This window comes from Chiloscyllium plagiosum, chromosome 10 (assembly GCF_004010195.1).
Source record: "Chiloscyllium plagiosum isolate BGI_BamShark_2017 chromosome 10, ASM401019v2, whole genome shotgun sequence".
NCBI classification, from domain to species: Eukaryota; Metazoa; Chordata; class Chondrichthyes; order Orectolobiformes; family Hemiscylliidae; genus Chiloscyllium; species Chiloscyllium plagiosum.
Window position 1 is genome coordinate 8,939,357 of NC_057719.1, and position 16,776 is coordinate 8,956,132.

The 16,776-nt window shown below is 43.7% G+C and overlaps 1 protein-coding gene and 1 non-coding gene across 45 annotated transcripts in view; both read right to left on the reverse strand.

Moving 5' to 3' along the window:
* Positions 1-16,776, reverse strand: part of nrxn3a (neurexin 3a) — a 2,002,176-nt gene that overhangs the window by 424,110 nt on the left and 1,561,290 nt on the right. The window lies entirely within an intron of this gene.
* Positions 4,874-4,976, reverse strand: LOC122554043. Its single transcript, XR_006312907.1, has one exon. It is a non-coding gene; the product is annotated as a U6 spliceosomal RNA (small nuclear RNA).

A 16,776-nucleotide genomic window follows, 5' to 3' on the forward strand; every position in this document is an offset into this window, starting at 1 on the left:
ACCTCCTTCGTCACCTTCTCAAAGAATTCAATAATGTTTGTGAGGCACGACCTGCCCTTCACAAAACTATGCTGACTATCCTTGATCACATTATTCCTATCCAGATGTTCATAAATCCTATCCCTTACAATTCTCTCTAAGATTTTGCCCACAACAGAAGTGAGACTCACCTGCCTGTAGTTACTAGGGTTATCCCTACTCCCCTTCTTGAACAAGAGAACCACATTTGCTAGCCTCCAATCTTCTGGCACTACTCCTGTAGACAACGAGGACATCCTTGGCCAGTCTAAGGGCTTTGCAGGACTCTGTGGTGAAGGATTAGCCACAAATAGGTTTCAGAAGAAGAGGCTGCATTCATAAGTAACACGGTCAGGTTTATTACACCTTAGTAACTACAGATATTTCCAAACCAACCTGTTTAGCAACGTTACCACATACACTAATAATCGTCGGATCTGAATTACTGCTGCACTTCAAGATCTCCTTCGTAATATTATACATATTACATCATACTTATAGTAACATGAGGAGTATAACACATAGGGAGGTGATGGCCTAGTGGCATTATCATTGGAATATTAACCCAAAGACCCAGGCGATGTTCTAGCGACCTGGGTTTGAATCCTGTCATGGTGGGGTTTGAATTCAATAAAAAATCGTTGGCTTTAAGAGTTTCCAGATAACCATGAAATCACTGAGAATTGTTGTAAAAACGCATCTTTTAAAAATTCATTCACAGCATGAGAGCATTGAATCCCTTGAATGAATTTTGAAAAAGAGTTTTTAGAACAATTTATTGCCCATTCCTAAATGCTCAGAGGGCAGTTAAGAGTCAACCATGTTGGTGTGGCTCTGGAGTCACATGTAAGGATGGTAGATTCCTTCCCTCAAGGAAACAAGTGATCCAGATAGGTCTTCCAACAATCAACAATGGATTCATGGTCATCATTAGACTCTAACTTCCAAGTTACACCACCTGTCGTGGCAGGGTTTGAACCCAGGTGCCCAGAACATTAGCTGGGTCTCTGGGTTAACAGTCTTTGGGTCAATAATGTCCTTTAGGGAAGGAAATCTGCTATCCTTACCTGGTCTAGCCTTCATGTGACTCCAGACCCACAGTGATGTGGTTGATCCTTAACTGCCCTCTGGGCAATAAATGATGGCTGAGCCAGCAATGCCTCCATCCTGTGCATGAATAAAATAAAAATGTCTGTCCGTCTCCAACTACAACTGTCCAGAAACCCCGGAAAACTGTTTGATGCACCACTCAGTGACTGTGTTATGTATCAGAGCTCGTATTAACCCTTTAGTATCCATTTCCTGAAACAACACATTATTTCAATCTAGTTTCCCGACTGTAAGAAAGACTCGCACTTTTCTAAGCACTTTTCACAACTGTTTCAAAGCACTTTGGAAACAATGATGTCATGTGTTGTAGGAAAATTGATGACCAGTCTGCACACTGCCAAGCTCCTACAAATAGAAATGTGATAATGATCAAGTAGATTGAGCATTAAATGTTGACTGGGACTCTGGGAAAATCTCCACCAACCCACCCCCAACTCCCTCTGTCAATCACACCCCTTCACCGTCCTCCCAAACACCTCATCTGAAAGAAGGTACCTCTGACAGGGCTGTACTCTCAAACTCCACTGAAGTATCGACTTGGATAGTTAGGCTCATATCTCAGAGCGGGATCTGGAACCTCGTAACTCGAAGGTAAAGAATGCTATCAACATAACCTCAGCTGGCATTCCGCATGACTCATGCCTTTCAAAGTGCTGAGCCTTCCTATCTCCCTGAAAAACTCACAGCTTTGCTTCACGGAGCGAAACTGTGAATGAAATGTTTGCCTTAAGAATACTGACTCACTCGGGTTTGTCAAGTTGTACACAATTCCCTCAATGAAAACTAGACAGCCAGGCTCCCTCTTGGCACAACCTAACAACAAGGGCCCAGGCTGGATGCCAGTTCTTCACTCATTCTGCTGTTCTTAGCTGGGGGACTGGCAGGAATGATGTGATTAGTCTATGGAGTAGGTCTGAATCTTTGTACTAGGAATGGGAAACTGGTATCTCTGCTTAGGCCAGCCACCTGAGCATAAGGCAAAGACTAAACATGGGAATTTCCTGCTCTACATGACTTGACGCTCGGGGAAGTAATGAAATTAGCCATAGTCATTCCTCTCCATGACAGAGAAAAGTTTATTTGTATATAGCTTGAGGGGTACCAGTCTATCAGTGTGGGCCATGGCAAGGATGCAGGATCTCAGCCCACATTGAGGGAAACATCTCAGCTCGTTGGCACAGTGGTTAGCACTACTGCCTCACAGCGCCAGAGACCCAGGTTCAATTCTAGCCTTGAGTAACTGGGTCGAGTTTGCACATTCTCCCCATGTCTGTGTGGGTTTCCTCCGGGTGCTCCAGTTTCCTCCCACATTCTAAAGATGTGCAGGTTAGGTGGATTAGCCATGCTAAATTGCCCATAGTGCCCAGGGATGTGCGCCTTAGGTGGATTAGCCATGCTAAATTGCCCATAGTGCCCAGGGATGTGCACCTTAGGTGGATTAGCCATGCTAAATTGCCCATAGTGCCCAGGGATGTGCAGGCTAGGTGGATTAGCTATGTTAACCGTGGGGTTATGGGGATAGGGTTGAGGGCTGGGTCTGCGTGGGTTGCTCTTCACAGGGTCAGTGCAGACTCAATGGGCCGAATTGCCTCTTTCCAAGCTATAAGGATTCAATGATTCTGTGAAATCAAAACCATGCTATTGGCAACACACATGGACCATCTGCCCATCTCAGCTAACCAACCCCTAACCAACCCCAGCTTGCAAGATATCCCGGGAGGAATTAGAGGTGGGGTAGATAGTCCAATATTGATGTGCTTTGTTTTAAAAAGATAAAATGCAATTTTGACGCAAAAACAAAATAAAAGGGTTTTCACATCAATTATGCCCCCCCCAGATTTAGATGAACCGAGGAACGTCTGAACTGAGAGGGTGTCAATCAGCCTGTGAATGTTGAACACTGGCAGTGTTGAGATCGTAAGGATACCAATAATACGTCTCCAACTGAATACACGCTCCGACCCATGTTCCTGAGTGGTGAACCAAGGGATGATTTCACCTCTAGCTGCTCCCTCTATCCCAGATCCAAGCAGACTCAAAAGTACTGCCTGTGATAATCAGAAATACCCGGAGATAGCCTGGAACAGAGAGTTCTCAAGTGTTTAGAGAGATATGGGTAAGTGCTGGAAAATGGGACGAGATTAATTTAGGATAACTGGTTGGCATGGACAAGTTGGACCGAAGGGTCTAATTCCATGCTGTACAGCTCTATAACTCTATGACTTTATGGCAGCATGGTTCAAACAACCAGTATTTCTACTTTCAACATCTTTTTCTGGGACTTTGGGAGACTCAGAGTCCACTCATTGCAAACTAAGAAACTGATGCCATTGTCTTCAAACAGAAATACCTTGCACTTTCTCCTCATTAGAATAATCTCAGCCTTTCTTTGACCTTTAACAATCAAACAATCCAGGCTTACTCTCACACAGGCTTCTAAAAATATCACGTGAATCGTCCCCCTCAGCTTCATTTTAACTTATATTTAAAGACGCCATTCCAAGCATTAGAAGCCTTATGATTACAATACCTCCTGAATATTTTGTCTCTCCATTCTCATTCTGAAGCAGTGCTGATTAATCCACTTTTAGTTACATTTTTTCCCCTTTCAGTGGAAGTCCCTCAAGTCTGCAGCATTCTAAGTTGTTCAGGTGCAATACCTCTCTGTAGTGTTACACCACACTCCTGAAATGCCTATAAACCAATGCAGAAAACCTCCATCAGTAAGATTTGCACTAATACTCAGCTGGTGCCAGAACTAAACCCTTGCAGAAGTAGAGCAAAGGTTATACCTAAATGGCTGAAATCAGGTTTCAAGTGCCCTGGTCAAATCTGTAGGCAGCTATTGCCTATGAGAACTAATGAGCCATCAGGTTAATCTGCAGCTCAGACAATAGACAATAGGCGCAGGAGTAGGCCATTCTGCCCTTTGAGCCTGCACCACCATTCATTATGATCATGGCTGATCATCCTCAATCAGTAAGCTTTGGATTGTTGAATCAAACTGAAAACTACCTTCAATTCTACTTGATGAAGATTGACATAGAGCTTCAAGTTTCTGAAGAAAGGCTTATGCCCGAAACATCGATTCTCCTGCTCCTTGGATGTTGCCTGACCTGCTGTGCTTTTCCAACAACACATTTTTAAGCTCTGATCTCCAGCATCTGCAGTCCTCACTTTCTCCTATACAGCTTCAAGTCACCAGCAGCATTTTTCAGATAATGCATTGGCACAAAAGAGCATTAATTTTAGGAAAGACGACTGAGGAATGGCTTGTTTAAGGCCTCAAAGGTTATGGAAGGTAGAGTTCACAAAAAAACTGCTGTGTTACAAGTCCAGTAACACAAACACCCATATTAATGATCCAAAGGAGACCAGTTCCAATCCTAGCCTGGCACTTTGAGAATTTAAGTTCCAACCAACCAAGACTACAATTGATTAGATTCCCTACAGTATGGAAACAGGCCCTTCAGCCAAACAAGTCCATACCGACCTTTCGAAGAGTAACCCACACAGACCCAATCCCCATATTCACCACTGACTATGGGCAACTTAGTATGACCAATTCACCTAACCTGCACATCTTTGGATTGTGGGAGGAAACCGGAACACCCAGAGGAAACCTACGCAGACACAGGGAAATTGTGCAAACTCCACACAGTCAGTTACCCAAGGCAGGAATTGAATCTGGGTCCCTAGTGCTGTGAGGCAGCAGTGCTAACCACTGAGCCACCGTGCCACCCACTAAAATATGGAATGCTTCACGAATTTGCTTGTCATCCTTGTGCAGGGGCCATGCTAATTTTCTCTGTATTGTTCCAATTTTAGTATAAGTGCTGCCGAAGCAATTCTAAATTCAGTAACGTGGCTGAGCAAACTACTCAGTCATATTCAAGAAGGTGACTCACCACTGCTGTCTCAAGGGCAATTAGGGACGGGCCAGAAATGAAGGATTTGCCATTCTTGCCCACAAGCCCTGAATGTATTCAAGCAGACGTCAATCTATCACACAAGCCTCCTACTTACAAAGACTATATGCCATCCCCCATGACTTGGGTTCCACTTGAAAGGCCTAAAATATGTCACTACCCACTTCCAAGATAAATCGTGTTCAAAGTCTGTCCATCATCTACAAGGCACAAGTCAGGAGTGTGGTGGAATACTCCCCACTTGCCTGGATGGGTGCGGCCCTAATACCACTTCAGAAGCTTGACATCTTCCAGGACAAAGCAGCCCACTTGATTGGCACCACATCCACAAGCATCCACTCCCTCCATCATTCACACTCAGTAGCAGCAGTACGTACTACCTACAAGATGCGCTACAGTAGCTCACCGAGGTCCCTTTGTTAGCACCTTTCAAACCCACGAGCTCTACTACCTAGAAGGGCAAGGACAGCAGAAAGCCTTCCATCAATACATAGCCCAGTTATTGTTGGCTTTCTTAGCTCTGCTGATAGAAAGCTAATTTTGCTCTTTAACCGTCCTTCACTGGTTGACACCACACCATTTTATTAGGTTACGTCTGGTGCTGACAGACCTAATGGCACTCTTTATTGGACCAGGCTCGGAGCACTGGGTTTGATGGTAACAGCAGAGTGAGGATCTGTCAGTCTATGAGGATACAGACTGTGGCAGAATACAATTCAGTGCATCTGATGGCTAATAGCACCTTGTTGATGCCCAGTTTTGGGGTGCTGGATCTCTTTGTGCCTATCCTATTCAGCGTGGTGGGCGTGCCACACAAACTGATGGTAGGTCAGCCTGAAGACACGATGCTGTGTGTGTAATTCCAGTGAAATGACGGCAAATGCCAACAAACTCATCAATACGTCACAGGCTTTCCAGTCAATCACTGCTTTGGTGCACGATGCCTCACTGCCTCATCTCGAACGGTCCTAACTGTTGCCAATGCTCCAGACGTGACATGGCCATGTCTAAAGGTTAAGGGTGTTTGCTAAGAACTCATTTTGCAAGTATGCTTATCACATTCACACAGCAGAGTCCATTAAAATCAAACAGCAGAAGCATATCAAGGCTGCCATCTATTTCCAAGAGCTCTCATTATTTGGATTGAATAAACATGTTTTTGACCTGATGGCCTTTAAGGTCCTAACTGTGTCAAAATGGAGAGTGTTGCCACTTCTGAGTCAAAGCATAAGAACACAAGAACATTGAGAACTGAAGGAGGCCACTTTCCCTCGCTGTACCTCTACAATTAATCCCCCCCCCCGGTCTTTCAAAACCTATCATATTCACTGGGTGATCATCTGCAGCTCTCTGAGGGGTGTCATTGCAAAGATTCACAATGAGGGGCAACAGAAGGTGAACAGCCAATGTCTTTTCTCCCAGGGTGGGGGAGTCCAAAAATAAAGGGCACTGGTTTAAGGTGAGAGAACATAGAACATAGAACATAGAAGAATACAGCGCAGTACAGACCCTTTGGCCCTCGATGTTGCGCCGATCCAAGCCCACCTAACCTACACTAGCCCACTATCCTCCATATGCCTATCCAATGCACGTTTAAATGCCCATAATGAAGGAGAGTCCACCACTGCTACTGGCAGGGCATTCCATGAACTCACGACTCGCTGAGTAAAGAATCTACCCCTAACATCTGTCCTATACCTACCCCCCCTTAATTTAAAGCTATGCCCCCTTGTAATAGCTGACTCCATACGAGGAAAAAGATTCTCACTGTCGACCCTATCTAAACCCCTAATCATCTTGTACACCTCTATCAAGTCACCCCTAAACCTTCTTTTCTCCAATGAAAACAGCCCCAAGTGCCTCAGCCTTTCCTCATACGATCTTTCTACCATACCAGGCAACATCCTGGTAAACCTCCTCTGCACCCGTTCCAGTGCCTCCACATCCTTCCTATAGTATGGGGACCAAAACTGCACACAATACTCCAGATGCGGCCGCACCAGAGTCTTATACAACTGCAACATGACCTCAGTACTCCGGAACTCAATTCCTCTACCAATAAAAGCCAGTACGCTATATGCCTTCTTCACCGCACTATTTACCTGGGTGGCAACTTTCAAGGGGAAAGATTTAAAAAGGACACGAGGAATAAGCATAAGCTCTTTCACGCAGAGGGTGGTGTGTGTGTGAAATGAGCTGCCAGAACAAGTGGTAGAGGTGGCTGTAACTACAACATTTAAAAAATATTTGACCGGGTACATGAATAGCAAGGGTTTAGAGAAATATGGGTCAAACACAGCCAAATGGGATTACTTTAGTTTCGGATACCTGGACGAGTTGGACAGAAGGGTCCTGGTTCCTTGCTGTATGAATCTATGACTCTAAAATTGACTTGAGTGAAGAATGGTTTCTTAAAATTATCCAGTCCTAAATGACCAATCTTTTCTTCCAAGACCACAATCCTAGCCACAGGTGTCCTCCAAGCAGTGAACAGTTTCTCAGCATTTACCAAGTCAAGCCCTTTAAGAATTTTATATGTTTCAACAAGGTCAGCACACATTTCCAATCTCCAGGGAAGTCATCTTGTTGATACAATGTCATCTCATAGGATGTCATGATTTGGAGGTGCCAGTGTTGGATTGAGGTGTACAAAGTTACGAATCACACAACACCTTCATCACCTGATGAAGGAGCAGCCCTCTGAAAACTAGTGCTTCCAGTTACACCTGTTGGACTATAGCCTGGTGTTGTGTGATTTGTAATCTCATAGAACAATCCCCTCATTCCAGGAACTGTTCTAATGGTCCATCAAAGATCTCGGGCAAAGATATCTTTCTTTAGATGAGGAGATTAAACCCACACACAGCATTCCCAGGTGAAGTCTCACCAAAGCCCTGTACACCCTTTAAAACCTAACCCTTTAAGGACCATTAGAAAGGATCCTGAATTAGGGGATTGTGCTATGAAATGGTTTCAAAGGGTCATTAAAGGAGAGAGTTGTGGAATGGTGATGAGGTGAAAGGCAGAAAACCCAGACAGAGGAAACAACACATGTCAGGTGTATAACTCATGACCATAACTTTGGGGACATCTAATCAGGGATGTGGGGCATGGTGGATTTTTTTGAGAGGTGGGTCTTGGATGATCTATGAGCAAGACTTCCAACTGAGAGTTCAAATGTATGGTCAATTATGCACTACAGTATAGAAAAGGAATCATGATTTCATAGAATCCCTACAGTCCAGAAAGAGGCCATTGAGTCTGTACCAACCCTACAAACAGCATCCCACCCAGACCTAACCCTGTAACCCTACATTTCCCATGGCTAATCCACCACACCTGCACAACCCTGGATACTATGGGATAATTTAGCAAGGCCAATCCACCTAGCCTGCACATCCCTGGACACTATGGGGCAACTTAGCATGGCCATTCCACCTAGCCTGCACAACCCTGGACACTATGGGGCAATTTAGCATGACCAATCCACCTTGCCTGCACATCCCTGGACACTATGGGGCAATTTAGCTTGGTCAATCCACCTAGCTTGCATATCCCTGGACACTATGGGGCAATTTAGCATGGCCAATCCACCTAGCTTGCATATCCCTGAACATTATGGGTCAATTTAGCATGGCCCATCCACCTAACCAGCACATCCCTGGACACTGTGGGGTATTTTAGCATGGCCCATCCACCCTAACCTACACATCCCTGGACACGATGGGATGATTTACATGGCCCATTCATCCTAACCTACACATCCCTGGACACATGGGGTAATTTACATGTCCCATCCACCCTAACCTGCACATCTTTAGATGTGCAAGGAAACCAGAGGAAACCCCTCGCAGACACAGGGCGAATGTACAAGCTCTATGCAGACGGTCACCCATGCGAGGAGTTGAACCCCAGAGTCCCTGGCACTGTGAAGCAGCAGGGCTGACCACTGCAAAGGAACAATGATGCCGACTTGTAGCAAATGCAAAAGTCAAGGGCCAAATGAGGAGGAAAGAGAAGATCGACCTGAGCACAATTCCGAACAAAACTGCAGTGGGGATGGTGTGGGGGAGCAATCAGAAAGAAAATGGGGTTGATTGAGTCCTTTTGACTCACATATTTCATGCTTGAAATAGCATCGGGTTTCTGAAAGAATGGTATCTGAGTCAATAGAAGTACTGAATGTAAAATAGGACCAAATCATCGACTCACAGCATGGGCCACAACCTCGAACTGAGTACCATTTAGAACCTTAAGTGTACTACTTAGATAAAGTTAAAAATCACACAACACCAGGTTATAGTCCAACAGGTTTAATTGGAAGCACACTAGCTTTCGGAGTGACGCTCCTTCATCAGGTAACTATCACCTGATGAAGGAGCGTCGCTCCGAAAGCTAGTGCTTCCAATTAAACCTGTTGGACTATGTTGTGTGATTTTTAACTTTGTACACCCCAGTCCAACACTGGCATCTCCAAATCATGACGACTTAGATAAGGTCTCAACGCTCGCCACACATTCCTAAATGTGTGAAGGTTTTACTGCACTAAGTGGGAGACGCACATGTGGGGTGGAACAGTAGTATAGTGGTTAGCCTCACAGTGCCCTCTAGAAGGACAAGGGCAGCAGATACATGGGAACACCACCACCTTTATGTTCCCCTCCAAGCCACTCACCATCTTTACTTGGAAATGTATCGCTGTTTCTTCACTGTTGCTGGGTCAACATCCTGGAATTCCTTTCCTAAGGGCATTGTGGGTCAACCTACAGCACTCGGACTGAGGTGGTTCAAGAAGGCAGTTCACCCCCATCTTCCCAAGGGTCAGGCAATAAATGCTGGCTTAGCCAGAGACAGCTTAGTCCCATGTTGAATAAATAAATAAATAAATCATTAAAGGGCTAATATGATGCAAGGGAAACCACAGCTGAGCTCTCCCATCCTCCTTATTCATCCCCTAATTGCTCAATATTGGTTACCCACTAGGGATCATGTCATGCAGTGGTAGTGTCCCTAACTGTGTGCCAGTAAATCCCATGTTTAAGTCCTGCTTGCCTCCCTGCTAATTATATTTCTGAACAGTTCAATTAGAATTAGAATCCCCTTCTGTGCAGCTCGCTGGTGTGCTTGTTCCTATGTTTTTAGCTGAACATGTTGAAGCATGACTCCCTGAACTTCAGTCATGTCCCTCATGTCACTTCAGAACTTGGTGGGTACAGGAGGACTTCACCCTGCATATGATGTCGTCAAATTAAACTTGGGTTTGGCATGGACTATTCTTTGCTGGAAGATCTCTGCTTTTTTCAGAATGAATACACTTGAACTGAATGGCTAAAAAAAAACTTCAATGTCTCTATTTCTAGCAAGGGGCAATTATGATGTATGAATTGAGTTTGCGTGTAATTGATGGAAAGGTTCCTTCAAAGATCAGGCACAGGTAGGACATAGTGATATATTAAGACTGATATGTGGTTAATGACAGTGTTGAGCTTGATGTTATTCTTATCTACCCAATTTAACATTCAATTCAAAGTGACATTTAATTCACCCACCTAATGGTTCACTCTTGACGACTTTTTTTTTTCATATGACTCTTTCCCGTGAAATGTGTGATTGGGTTTTATTGTGAAAGTCCTGTCACATTTCCCAAGCATAAAGGATGGTGAGATATGAACGATTTGGAAAGTTGGAGGAATGGAAGACCTTAACATTGGTGAGTAAAGAGGGAAAGATTTTGCTTCATGACTCTACGACTAACGTTTGGTTATTTATGGAGGGATATACAGGGAAGGAGAGTGACCAGTTTGCATGGACACCCATCAGCAACTGAGTGGAAACTTCACCACGACTCATTCAGAAATCTGCATGGTTACAAGTTGTGTTTGACACATGTGAAATGCACGCTCCCAGCTCAAAGGGATCCACTCCCAAGAACGTAAGGAGTAGGAGCAAGATGAGAGTTATCTGTCCTGTCGAGGCTGCTCCATCACTCGATGTGATCTTTCACTTCAACTCCACTTCCCTGCCCACTCCTAATATCCTTTGATTCCCTAAGAGACCACAAATCTGTCTACAAGCGTTAGCTATACTCAACGGTGAAGCACCCACAACCGTCAAAACATCACAAACTGTTCAGCAGAATAATTTCTCATCATCTCAGTTGTAAATGACTGGCTCCTTTTCCTGAGACTGTGCTCCCCATGTTTTAGATTCCCCGACCAGAGGAGACAATCATTTGGAGCCCAATACTATCAAGCTCCTCCAGAATCCTGTAACTTTCAATCAGACCACTTCCTCATTCTGCAAGATCCCCAAGATTTACTAAAGTTTTCACCATAGCACTAAGCCTCCCATTTCGGGACTAATCTAGTGAATGTTCATCACACTGACTCCAATGTGAGTACACCTTCCCTTCAGTACAGAGGCCAAAACTGCACACAATATTCCAGAGGTAGTCTCTCCAAAGTCAATATGTCTGCTGGGAGCTGATGGGGATGAGCGAGGGTGAGACAGAGAGATACACAGGACAGAAACAGACTCTTTGGTTGAACTCATCCATGCTGAAAAGATATCTTATATCAATCTAGTCCCATTTGCCAGCACTTGGCCCATTTCCCTCCAAACCCTTCCTTTTCATATACCCATCCAGATGCCTTTTAAATGTTGTACATAGAACATAGAACATAACAGCGCAGTACAGCCCTTTGGCCCTCGTTGTTGCGCCGACCTGTCATACCAATCTGAAGCCCATCTAACCTACACTATTCCATGTTCGCCCGTATGCTTGTCCAATGATGACTTAAATGTACTTAAAGTTAGCGAATCTACTACTGTTGGAGGCAAAGCATTCCATACCCTTACTACTCTCTGAGTAAAGAAACTACCTATGACATCTGTCCTATATCTGTCACCCCTCAATTTAAAGCTATGCACCCTCGTGCTCACTGTCACCATTCTTGGAAAAAGGCTCTTCCTGTTCACCCCAGCTAACCCTCTGATTATCTTATATGTCTCAATTAAGTCACCTCTCAACCTTCTTCTCTCCAACAAAAACAGCCTCAAGTCCCTCAGCCTTTCCTCGTAAGACCTTCCCTCCATACCAGGCAACATCCTAGTAAATCTCCTCTGCACCCTTTCCAAAGCTTCCACATCCTTCTTATAATGTGGTGACCAGAACTGTACACAATACTCCAAGTACAGCTGTAGCATAACCTCATGGTTCTGGAACTCGATCCCTCTATTAATAAAAGCTAAAACACTGTATGCCTTCTTAACAACCCTGTCAACCTCGGTACCTGGATACCGAGATCTCTCTGCTCATCTACACTATCAAGAATAGCCCATTAGCCCAGTACTTTGCATTCCGGTTACTCCGACCAAAGTGAATCACCTCACACTTGTCCGCATTAATCTCCATTTGCCACCTCTTAGCCCAGCTCTGCAGCTTATCTATGTCTCTCTATAACCTACAACATCCTTCATCACTACCCACAGTTCCACCGACCTTAGTGTCGTCTGCAAAGTTACTAACCCACCCTTCTACGCCCTCATCCAGGTCATTTATAAAAATGACGAACAGCAGTGGACACCGGTTTACTCTCATCTACCTGTTTGGTCACCTTCTCAAAGAACTCAATAAGGTTTGTGAGGCATGACCTACCCTTCACAAAACCATGCTGACTATCCCTAATCAAATTATTCTTTTCTGGATGATTATAAATCCTATCTCTTATAACCTTTTCCAACACTTTACCAACATTGTACCAGCCTCTACCACTTCCTCTGGCAGCTCATTCCAAACATACACCACCCTTTGCATGAAAACGTTGCCTCTTAGGTCCCTTTTATATCTTTCCCCTGTCACCCTAAACCTATGCCCTCTAGTTCTGGACTCCCCTACATCAGGGAAAAGGGGTTGGTGACAATTCGCCACGGCAGATTCGCAGCCGATGACTAGCCACTGCAAGTTCTCCACCAGCGTTTCTCCACTGGGGTCGTTTGACCTCTGTAGACTATTTGCCACCGGAAATATATGTACGTACTGATTGTTTTCCCTCCCGCCTGTTCTTTCATATTTCTCATTCCCCTTTATTTATACAACTACATACTACATATTGATTAAAAAAAAGTAAAATAAATATCATTTTATTGGTTTATATATAAAAATGAGTTACAAACTTTAACCAGAAAAAGAAAAATATTTTAAAAATCTTTATAATGGCAGTAAAATCTCACATTAATATTAAACAATGAAATTTTAGTTCATTTGATAGTTATGCACTATTCCTCTAAGATATTCCAAACAATCTCTTTCACCGTATTCAAGAACAATTTTTTGTTATCTATCATCTGTGCCTCCTATCATTCCTCTTTCATCAAATTATTTTCTTCATGCTGCTTGTCCTTGGTAAAGATGCTAGGACTGACTGAGAGACATCAGCTACATATTCGTTAATAAGAACACTATAAAAACACAATCGCCAAAACTTAATACTTGAATCACTCTTGGACAGTTTATCAAAAACATATATAAAACTATCGTGGTAAAACATCTTATTTTCACGTTTACTAATAATTGTTGTTTCCATTTTGAAGACTTGAGGGTAAATGAAAAAAAAATACAAGCTTAAAAAAACTCTCCAGTAACGAAAATAAGTTGTTACTGAAACAACGCAAACACTACCTTAACCAATATAATGACAATTTTATATAGTTTAGATATGCTTGTTCTCTAACATTTTAAACTTATTTGCAGTGGCGAATTGTCGTCAGTGGCTAATGGGCAGTGGCTAAGTGTCCTCAGTGGTCAAAGGGCAGTGGCTAATCATCAGGGGCGAATCTGCTGTGGCGAATGGTGCCATCCCAGGGAAAAGACCTGATTTATTTACCTTATCCATGCCCCTCTCAAACTCTCAATGTGCAATCCAACAGCATATGCAGGAGTTGAAAACCTTAATGAAGTTTTGTCCTCTTCAAAGCGAGACTTTCAGATTCTGCAGTTCTTATCACCTTAAAAATGGCAATTGGCTTTTATGGGATAGTGTGTCATAGAGCTGAACAGTTTGGAAACAGAACCATCGGTCCAGCTCATCCATGCCGACAAGATATCCTAAATTAATCTAGTCCCATTTGCCAGCATTTGGCCCATATCCCTCTAAACTCTCCCTATTCATATACCCATCCTGATGCCTTTTAAATGTAATTGCACCAGCCTTCATCACCTTCCTCTGGCAGCTGATTCCATGAACACATCACCCTCTGCATGAAAAAGTTGCTCCTTAGGTCCATTTTACATCTTTCCCCTCTCACCTTAAATCTATGCCTTCTGGTTTTGGACTCCCCTACTCTGATAGAGATTTTAAACCAGGCCCTTTCTCAACTCAGTACTTGGGTTGGGTGAGTAACATCGGGGCTGTTGCTTCAGATACTGAACACTTTGTATTGGACTAGAACAATAACAGATAGCTCTGTGCATTGCCAAACAACTAACAACTGTTTGTCAACCAGTCAAAGCTTATCAGTCTCTGCTGTGTGTTTGATCTTGTTTGATGGGCATCGAGGCTCCCAGGAGCTTAAGCTTTGGAATATATAGTGGAGATTGTTCCTCAATATAATTCATTCAGCTTTCCTGTGATGTTGAATTTGTCATGTATGACACTGTTTTGGGAAGTCTGTGAAAGATAGTTGTCCGAAAGCCTCACAGGTTATTGAACTGTGGAGGATATATACTCTCACTTGTACTTTGGGAATTCACTTTAGCCTTACTGTTTCTGCGTTTAGTTCTACTGGAAAATAAATCAATTAGTTTGGACTGACACCCATTGGCAGGGCTGACAGGTGAACATTTATTACCTTCAAGAAAAGATAGAAGATTGAGGAGATGCACAGTACAAAGATGGAGGGAGATAACCCGACTTTTAACAGGGCCTTTTCACTTTGGGATGGGAGCTATTGTATTTGAACCATAAGATTGTAACAGTAAACTCTGCCTCTTTACTGGTTCCCCAGATTTCCTGTTGCTTTTGAACAGGGTAAACAGAACTGCCATGCCTCCCAGTTCAGTCAATATCCCCATAGCTGGGTATAGTGCCTCTCCTGTCTATATGGGGCCACAGATGAATAGTTCTATTTTAATTCTTCCGTAGATGTGGACATTGCTGGGAAGGCCAGTGCTCACTGCCCATGCTGGCAATCTCAAATAAAAGCAGAAAGTGCCGGAGGGACTCAGCAGGTCTGGCAGCATCTGTACAGAGTGGAACCGAGTTAAAAGACTTCTTCAGAACTGAGAGTTCTGAACAGGAACTCCATACTGGACCTGAAACTTTAACTTGCTTTCTCTCTCCTTGGATGCTGTCAGACCTGTTGAGTTTCTCCAGCATTTTCCCTGCTTTTATTCATTGTCACCCCAGATTGTGCACGGGTTCAGTGCTTTGCCAGGGCTATTTCAAAGGGCAGTTAAGATTCAACCACATTGTTGCAGATTTCCGTCCCTCAAGACTTCAATGAACTAGATGGATTTTTACAGAGTTACAGAGTCATACAGCATTGAAGCACACTATTCGGTCCACCTAGTCCATGACAAACAAGTTTCCCAAACTAAACTAGTCCCACTTGCCTGCATTTGAACCATATCTGTCTCAACTTTTCCTATTCATGTTGAGGGTGTGGTGCTGGAAAAGCACAGCAGGTCAGGCAACATCCAAGGAGCAAGAGAATTGACGTTTCGGGCACAAGCCCTTCATCAGGAATTCCACATTCTTACTACTTCCTCATTCCACATACAAACTACCCTCTATATGAAAAAGTTGCCTTCAGGTTCCTTTTAAATAGAATTACAGAGCTGTACAGCACGGAAACAGACCCTTCAGTCCAACTCGTCCATCCTAACTTAATCTAGTCCCATTTGCCAGCACTTGGCCCATATCCTTCTCAGCCTTTCCTTTTCATATACGCATCCAGATGCCTTTTAAATGTTGGTCAAAGAATGTGGTGCTGGAAAAGTGCAGCTGATCAGGCAGCATCCGAGGAGCAGGAGAGTCGACGTTTTGGGCACAAGCCCCTCATCAGGAATGTTGCAATTGTACCAGCCTCCACCACTTCCTCTGGCAGTTCATTCCATACAAGCACCACCCTCTACAAGAAAAGGTTGCCCTTTAGGTCCCTTTTAAATCTTTCCCCCTCACCCTAAACAATATGCCCTCTGGTTTTGAACTCCCACACCTTTGTCCTGCCAATGAGTGTCAGCTGAAACTAACTGATTTATTTTCCAGTAGAACTAAGCACAGAAACAGTAAGGCTAAAGTGAATTCCCAAAGTACAAGTGAGAGTATATATCTTCCACAGTTCAATAACCTGTGAGGCTTTCGGACAACTGTCTTTCACAGACTTCCCAAAACAGTGTCATATGTGACAAATTTAACATTATAGGAAAGCGGAATGAATTATATTGAGGAAAAATCTCCACTATATATTCCAAAGCTTAAGCTCCTGAGAGTCAAGATGCCCATCAAAAAAGTCCCAGCCTATCCATCCTTTCTTTATAACTCAAACCCTCCATTCCTGGCCACACCCTGATGAATCTTTTCTGAACCCTCTCGAGCTTAATAATATCCTTATTGGTTCCATAGGTCGTTGCAACATCAAGGGCTGAAAGGCTTGTACTGAGCTGTAATGTTCTATGTTCTATTCTTCCTGTAGCAGAGAGACAATCTATCCACGGTCA